This window comes from Glycine max, chromosome 15 (genome assembly GCF_000004515.6).
Source record: "Glycine max cultivar Williams 82 chromosome 15, Glycine_max_v4.0, whole genome shotgun sequence".
Classification (NCBI taxonomy): Eukaryota; Viridiplantae; Streptophyta; class Magnoliopsida; order Fabales; family Fabaceae; genus Glycine; species Glycine max.
The window spans coordinates 18,941,315-18,951,156 of record NC_038251.2 but is presented as its reverse complement, the minus strand read 5'-3'; positions in this window follow the sequence as shown (position 1 = coordinate 18,951,156).

The window sequence follows — 9,842 nt, the reverse complement described above, 5'->3', positions numbered from 1 at the left end:
AAAGTTTTGTTGATCCCTCAAGGCATGAACCAGAAATGGGTGACTCAGATAAATGTGGGCTGTATGTCAATGAAAATACTTCCCGTCTGGTTGTCCTTGGAAGACTTTATGAAGGGTTGACACCCGTTCACAACATCACTTTGGGAAATGATCAAGTAAAGGTCAACATTGAGGAAACTCGAGATGTTGATGCTCACATTCTTGTACCCACTCAAGAGGTTCAGTTAGTGGCGCAAGCACTTAACACCTTCATTGCTTGGCTGACACATCTTGTAAAGCGTTTGTGAGACCATGCATTTCATTTTGTTGCTTTTAAGAATTATTAAAAAGGGATTTGTTACAATTAAAGTGTTCCATTGTCATTCACTTATGTTTATCAACTGTGCAGGATAAACAGAGCTGAGGGACCAGCGAAACCTGTAGATAGGCTGGATCTAGATGTTGATCCCCTATACCTGATGACATTGTCCATCCCGCAGCTTTTTCTCAAGCCATTGCAGGTGTCGTGGGATGCTACCATGTTTGGGGTGTATAATGATAACTTCCCTTTATACATAAAGCATGAAGATCTTTCTGAAATAACACACGGTGGTCAATGTCTCGACATCTCTGTTATACAATTGTGGATTCTGTAAATCACTTTACATTATTGTATATTAGCTAACAGATTGTTTTAAATTCATACATAATTTACTTTATTTTAACAACAATAGGCATATGACTGAGACAAGTATACGAGCGAGAAATGCCTCTGTGTATGGATTCCTTGAGCCACAGTCCATACAGAGATCTGGGCAATCACAATTTGAATCAAAAAATTATATTAAGAACTGGATGCTTAATTCACATAGGTATGTCTACCTAGGAGCTTACTTGAATGGGTAAGTTAAATCGAATAAATGAATGTAATTAATGTAATTACTATAATAACTTAATATTCTCCACTGTAGTGCACATTGGCAAATGGTCCTTATATGTCCTAAGGACAATGTTGCCATCTGATTTTGTTCCTTGCACAATAGGCCCGACAACTACTTGAAAGGAATTATTAACATATCAGTCGTATTTTCTAATACATTTACAATATCATTAGTTGGGAACATCAATATTTTAATTGTACAATACATATGAATGTTTCTCTTGAATAGTGCTTTGAAAGGATTCGACGATAGTCAACAAAGTAAATCCAAGCCTGTTGCTAGATGGATTCTAATTAAAGTAAGTGATTTAAACAATGTTTGTTGACTTAAAAATTAAATTTTATTACTTTGTACACTACTTTTTGGTTAACTTTGAATATCTAAATATCCTATTCAATCTAGTGTAATAAGAAAAAAGGAAGCACTGAGTGCGAGTACTACGTAATGCATTGGATGTCAACGATAGTCTTAGGAAATTTCAAGGATAATTGGAAAATGGTAATTTTTTACTTCAAAATTAATTCAATTTGTTATAATTATTATTATTTATACTTATTAGCTTATGTTTTAATATATCATGCAGTATTTTACGAATTCAAGACCATTGGAACAAGAGAGAATGAAGGCACTTCGCATTCAGTGAGTAAAATATTATCTAAAAGCTAAAAATGAAACACTAGGTGTTTAAGTAATTTAAGAATTGTAGAGTTTTCTTAATTTAGATTTGCTACAACTCATTTTATGCATTGACTTTAATTACTTGAAATATTATTTTAATTCATAGTAAATATTCAATTTTTATGGACTTTCTACTAAGAAATGTCTGAAAACTGTCTGGATTGGTTCTGATTTTCAATTTGCAGGTTAATTTGGGGCAATTAAAAAAACAAACAGCATATTAAAAAAAAATCCAAAAAACAACATCGGTTATCATAAAAACCAACAACATCAGTTTTTCTAAAAATCGATGTTGTTTTTCCTCAACAACAACATCAGCTTTTCCAAAAACCGATGTTGGTGAAAAAAAACAATATCAGTTTTTTTTTCGAAAAATCGATGTTATTTTGTTTATATTTGACATTTTTTTGTTATTTCTTACTATATGACATCAATTTTTTATAAAACCGATGTTGTGTGATTTATCTTAACATCGTTGTTAATGTTATTACTTTTAACATCGGTTATTAACTAATGTTGAAAGCCCTTAATAACTGATGTTAAAAGTCTATTTTCTAGTAGTGACAACATTTCTAAATGTATGGTTATGGTTAATAACTAATAACCGCATTTTACATTTATCTTTTTTATATATATAAGTGCAATTATTTAAATCCTTGTTTTTATCTTCTTTTAGTTCAAAAAGATTTAATTTTTAAGCATTTACTTTGTTGTCTAAATTTGAAATTTAGTCTCATGTTTTTAATCTTTTGACATTTAGAAATTAGAGTTGGACTTTGGAGCATCCCATAATTAAGACGTCAAAGTAGAATGTTATCATTGGCCCAACTGAACAAAGAATCTAGACACAAGTCAAAGGCAACATTTCATTGGAAGAAATTCTAGCCCAGCTAAGAGACTAATTTTAAGTAATGAAGTTTTGTAGGCCCAACTAGTCAAACAGTGCGCCTATCTATAATCCTTCCAATAATGACACTTTTTGGACAAAAAAAAACAAAGCATTAAAATGGGCTTTTGCAATTGAACATGACATTCTTCTCAAACCTAGGTTTTTGGCACAAGTAGGGTAGCTTGGAGCTCTCATTCCTCTATTTTCCACCTTCATCTCTTCTCCACAATTTTTGTTGTTCCTTTCACTCAAGAGTGGTTGAGCTCTCTTTGATTGGGGTTTGTTAGTCACCATTACACGTTTTTCTTCCTTAGCTTAATGCTTACTTTGGCTTGATCATCCTTTGTTTGATAGGAAATTGTATTTGAGCTATGAATCGGATAAGAGCACTTATTAGCCACCTTTGACTCTCTTTCTTAAGACAAGTAACTTGGCTATGCTATGCAAGGGATTGGTAGTTTAGTCATGAGACTTGGACTCTTCTTGTAAGGAATTAGGGATTGAGCATTTTTATGAGTTGGTGACAATAATGGAATGATAAAAATTGATTAATAGCTTATGTATGCATGTGGGAGTGGTTTAATGAAGTTGAACCCGAGCGTTCACTATCATTGTTTCTTGTCACTAATTTCCAAAATATAGATCTTTGAGAATCAAAAACACCTGTTAAAAATTTATTTTCAAGTTTCCATCTTTATTTTTGGTTCTTAATCATTGCTATTTCAAGTTCGCTTTATATTTTTTCTAGTAAATAAAAAGTATGTAAATTGCCAAAAATTGAACAATCCCTTGGGAAAATGATACTTGAACTTTCCATTTTATAGTACTTATATATATATATATATATATATATATATATATATATATATATATATATATATATATATATATATATATATATATGCACCGAAGATGCAGTAGTAGGAATTACAATTGAAAACAAAATCACTGCATGGCCTTATAACCCACCCTACTTTCTGAGAAATAACTCGATTATGCATAATCCCCATAGAGCCAACCAAAAACTTACCATCTAATAGCTTTGCCTAAACATTATCCACTTAGAGAAAAAACTAGGCTAAAGCTAGAGATCAAACTCTACAAATGAAGCATCATCAACTTTGGATGAAGGGACCAATCGTATAACGAGAAAGAAAAGTTTTGCAGTTTAGCTTTCCCCCACATCCACGATCTCAATTTCACCAACTCCAAAATATTATCTGAATTCATTGTAGTACCATTGAAAATAATGCCATTGTGTTGTAGCTAAATTGACCATATACCCACAAACCACACTCCCCACCAGCCAACCCTTGCTTTTTTTCCCAAACAACAATTCATCGTGTTGCCAAATGATCTACCACATAGCATGGTAGAATTGATTCCACACCGAACCAAGGATAAGTTAATTTCCAAACATTAGATGCAAAAGGACATGTAAAGAACAAATGAGAGGTTGTTTCTACACAATTCTGATAGAACACACAAAGAGTATTGTCATTAGAATTCAAGGCATTTATTTTCAATAGATTTTCCTTAGAAGGAATTATGTCTAAAGCTATTTTCCACACCAAGGCAGTGATCTTAGATGGAATGTGAAGATTCCATAAGAATTTTAAAAAGTCTGCATTAGTGGATTAATCACATACCAGTAGATACATGTATGTTTCCTTAACTGAAAAAACATTCGCCCCCCCCCCCCCCCTCATCCTCCCACCTCCTACTACCTGAAGCTCAGAGTTGAGCTGAACATTGCTTATTACCTCCACTAATCTCCCCTAACACATGCCGTTCCCATTCAAGCGTGTCTCTCATTCAAGAAAACTTCCATTGCCACCCCTTTTCATTAAAACTACCCATTTGGATAACGATAATATTTTGTTCAAGAGATATGAAAATAATCTATTATATTTATCCCTCAAAGCCACGTTTCCCATCCAATCATCCTCCCAAAAACTAAAATTCGTCGCCATTCCTCACTACTCTTTATGCTCAACTCTAAAACCAATCCTCCTCACCCTCACTCTTGCACATTGAACTTATTACCTTCCACCACCCCGAATACCTGGGATTGTGCAGCAAGTTCTCACTATCTTTTGCCCTTGCTTTGATAACTCTTACCCACAAAGCCTTCCTCTAGTTCATAAACGTCCACATCCACATAGACAAGAAAGCTTTGTTAAAAAACTCTAAGTTCTTGATCCCTAATCCTCCACTCTCCTTTACTGCACAAACCTTCTTCCACACCACCCAACAAACTCTCATTTCCTCTTATTTTGCCCCCCAAAGGAACCTTCTTTGGATGTTGTTGATTTTATCAATGACTCACAAAGGATCTTTAGAAACAGAAAAAAAAAAAAAAAGAGGTATAGAAGACAAAATAGATTTTATAAGGCATATCTGACCACCGAAGGAAAGGTGTTTATATTTCCAAGTGGCTAGTTTGCATTCTACTCTACCATCGGATTCCATATTGGCACCTTGCGAAGGTTTACACCAACAGACATCTCCAAATACACAAAAGGAATCTGCATAACCTTGTAGTTTAAGATTTCCTCCATCTACCTAAAGCAAAGATCAGAGATACCAATCCTTGCAACTTTACTCTTATGGAAATTTACTTTTAAACCAAATGCTAACTCGAAGCACCTTAAGACATCTTTGAGTACCACCATATTCCCTGCCTTTGGTTCACTGAAAAACACCACATTATCTGTGAATTAAAGAAGTGATATGCACAAGTCCTTACCACCCACTTTTGAGCCTACAAACAAGGTTTTGGCTACAACTATCCTCGTCAAGCCCACAAGACCTTCTGCAATGACAAGAAAGAGGAAAAATGCCATTGGATCTGCTTGCCTTAGGCTTTTCTGATTACAAAATTCCTCTATCGGGCTACCATTTACCAATACTGACATAGTAGATGATTCCATATAGCCCTTAATCCATGAAATCCATCCAGTGCAAAATCCTAACCTCCCAAGCATAGTGCATAGAAAAGACCACTTAACAAAATCGTAAGCTTTTTTGATATCCTCTTTGAAGATCACACAAGGCCTTTTTCTCAGTTTTGCATCTTGAATTACTACGTTCACAATCACCACAGAATCCAAAAGATTCCTCCCCACTAGAAATGCCAACTATGAGTCATCAATGATCTTATGAAGCACCCTTTTCATTCTTTGAGACAAAAGTTTTCCAATTACCTTGTACATGCACCCAGCCAAAGAGATAGGTCTATAGTCCCTCAGCTCCCGTGCTTTTTACTTTTTTTGGAATAAGTGCAATAAAAGCTGCATTTGAGCCCTTTGGAAGAAATCCATTCCTGTGAAAATTAGTCAGGACATGCACAATATCCCCCTTAAGAAATATCCTAGCAAGCTTTTATGAAATTGAAATTGTAGCCATCTGGCCCAAGGCTTTTATTACCATCACACTCACATTGCATTTTTAATCTCTTCTTTAGTGAATGCCTCCACTAGCATTGAATTATTAGCCTCACATATAGATTCAATTGAATTCCTTCCAAGTTAACCCATTGATCTCTTTCTTCCCAGAGCCTATTGCAAAAAAATTGCTTCCCTTCTCCTTCACTTTCTCTGGCTCCTTCACCCAACATCCATTTATGGGCAATCCTTTCGCAGTTTGTTCTTCTTCTCCAATTCACCACAACATGGAAAAAATGGTATTTGCATCACCATCAGGAATCCATTTAATACGACATTTTTTATATAACATGGATTTGTACCTCTTTGATATCCTTTAAAACTCTTTCACCGGATGGCTTCTCACTGCCACTTCCTGAATAGATAAATTTCCTTCTTCCTCCCTTTTATCCAGGTCACCTATTTGCTGGATTAGAAAACTCTTTTTTCCTTCTAAATCCCTATATTTTTCCATGCTCCATGCCTTAAGCTCCTTTTTCAAAAGCTTAAGTTTTTCTTTATAAACATAGGCTCCACCCTTGAATTCTGAACCTATTGTAAGAGTCTTGTACAAATTTGAGGAAAGATTTATGGGATATCCAATCATTGATCACCTTGAAAGGCTTAAGACCCCAGTCCTAATGAGAATGTTTCAGCAGCAAAGGGCAATGATTAGAGAATCTACAATTGAGAACATATTGGCTCGAATGGGGCCACTATTTTAACCACTCTAAATTCACCAAGAATCTGTCTAATCAATTGACCGCCAAGCCATTTGAACTAAACCATGTAAACTTCTTCCCTAGCAAGGGCACATGTAAGATTTGGTACACTTTCCAAAGATGTAACGATAATATGTATTAATATGGTTAATTGTATTTTGTAAGTGGTTAAGAGTAAAAGATAATTATGAGTGATTAATATTAATTAATTGTAAGGAAAAATAATAATATTTTACATTTCAATAAATAGAAAATATGAGATAAAGAGATGAACATGTTGTCTTTATATCATAGTTCACCCAACTATATATATTAGAACATGTTTATTTGACTCTCTAATAAGATTTTCCAATCGCAATATAATATCGTACAAAAAGAATATGTAAGGTTATCAAATTTAAGAGTTTACATAGATTTGTGGGAGTTCTATAGACTTAACTCATAGACTAATGAAATTTTACTTCATATAAAAAATAATAAAATACCTATAAATAATATACTAGCTAATTCAACATTTGGGGACCTTAATCTTTTACCACAATCCAACCAGACAAAAGAATGTGTTGGATCAAGTGGCCTCAGAATAATTAAGAAGGGGGGGTTGAATTAATTATTAATGTGTCTTGACTAATTAAAAATTTATCCTTCTTAATATTACTAGATTCAATTATGCTTTACTACTAAGTTATGAGAAAGTAAAGAACAGAAACAATAACTTAGACAAAAGTAAAGCATAAATTAAAAGTACATAGTGGAAAAGTAAAGAGTGTAGGGAAGAAGAAAGCAAACACAAGATTTATATTGGTTCGGCCACAACCCGTGCCTACGTCCAGTCCCCAAGCAACCACCGGTTCTTGAGATTTCCAATAACCTTGTAAAATCCTTTACAAGCAAAGATCCACAAGGGATGTACCCTCCCTTGTTCTCTTTGAACAACCAAGTGGATGTACGCTCCACTTGAACTGATCCACAAGAGATGTACTCTCTCTTGTTCTCAGTATTACAACTCAAGTAGATGTACGCTCTACTTGTACCACAAAGGATGTACGCTCCAATGTGTTAAGACCAAGAATTCTTAGGCGGTTAGTCCCTTGAATCTTTGTAAGGGGAAACAAAAGATATCTCAAGCGATTAGTCCTTTGAATCTTTTGGCAAGAGGAAGAAAGAAGAATCAAAAGAATTCTCGGACGGTTAGTTCTTTGAATTCTTTTGGCAAGAGGGAGAAGGAAAGAAGAAGAAGAGTAGCACAAGTTTTTGGCCAATGAACTTTTCTTTACAAAGAAAGTATTGAACAAAAACTCTTAGAAAGATGAATGAATGAATGAAATAAATCTTTTATGCATCCTTTGAAATTTGTGCCATGGTCACATATTTATAGCCATTTTATGGCTCTTGAAAAAAAATTGTGACTTTCGGCAATTTCTTCAAAACTAGTCACTTTAAGAGTTGTGACTCTTTTGAAAACTAGTCACTTAAAAGTTGTGACTCTTTTTGAAAACTAGTCACTTTAAAAGTTGTGACTTTTAAAAAATCTTCAGAAACTAGTCACTTTAAGAATTGTGACTTTTGGTAATTTATTTTTCAAAATAAGTCACTGGTAATCGATTACCATCATAGTGTAATCGATTACATATCAACAAATGTGACTCTTCATGTTTAAATTTAAAAATCAAAACGTTTAGAAACACTGGTAATCGATTACAAGTATTGTGTAATCGATTACACAAGTTTGAAATGATTTGAAAATGTTTTATCACAAGATGTGACTCTTGAAATTTGAAATCTAACATTTTAAAACATTGGTAATCGATTACATGATTATGGTAATCGATTACAGCTTTGTAAATCAGTTTGAAAAGAAATTTGGCTACTGGTAATCAATTACTACCTTTTGGTAATCGATTACCAAAGACTAAAACTCTTGGTAAAAGATTTTTCTTTGAAAAATTCTCTTGAACAAATTGTGCTATTCAATCTTTTCTTTTGAAAAAATATTTTTATACTTATCTTGATGTTTTTCTTGAAGTTCTTGTATATCTTCAGTCTTCTCTTTAATCTTGAATTTTAATTGAACGACTCTTTGATTCTTGATACTTGCTTGACTCTTGATTCTTGACTTGAGTCTTTGGCATCATCAAAATAAACTTGGAAAGCATTGCTACCACAAAATGTTGAATTAGTGAAAAGCAAAATGCTTAATTGCTGTAAAAATGACATTTGGGGAGCAACAACACATAACAATCATCAACATGTACAAACAAGACAACAAGGAAGAGAATGAATGGAATGAACTCACAAAGCTTACCTTCAACAAAGGAAGGTTTGAAACTTCTGATCATTTCTAATTTCTACGACCCAAAAATGACCCCTACAGGTGTTGTTTCGTTAAATTTTTTTTGGTCCAACTAAACTCGTTGACTCAATGATAAACTTGCAAATCTACCAAGTTTGCACTTAGTACTAAAATATGACTAGTAAACTTCTTTGAGTTAGCGAGTTAACTCGAGAGTTTGACAACCATGAAATGCATAGCCTTTTTCACCTTTTTTTTCTTTTATAAATAGATTTGATGCTTTTCTCCCTTTCTTTCCTTTTTCTTTTCACTCTCAATTTCTCTCCCTTTCAATTCCTTTCTCTGTTTCTCTCTCAACTTATTTCGATTCTCCCATATCTCCCGTGGAGATAAAGGTGCAAGATGATCTTGTGCTCTTTGCGTGTAAAAGAGAACTTGTTGGAGTGTCCATCATGGTTGGCCTTTTTGTCAAATTGACAAGGCTTACCAAGAAGTAAGTGACAAGCCTCCATAGGCACCACATCACATAAAACAACATCTTCATATTTCTCAATGGAAAACCTCACTTCAACTTGCTTTTTCACGGTCATGTAACCATCTTCATTAAGCCATTGAAGTTTGTAAGGCCTAGGGTGTGGTTTAGTCTCAAAATCCAGTTTTTAAACCAACCTTGCACTAGCTACATTAGTACAGCTCCCACCATCAATAATCAAAGAACATACCTTTCCTTGGATGACACACCTTGTGTGAAAAATATTTTCTCTTTGGCTTCATCCAAGTCCTTTGCTTGGCTACCTGACAACCTTCGCACCATGAACAAATCTCCTTCTACTCCTTTTCCCTCTTCATCACTAGATGGAACAAAATTTGAAGAAGAATCACTTATAATCTCTTCAACCTTCTTAAGTAACATAG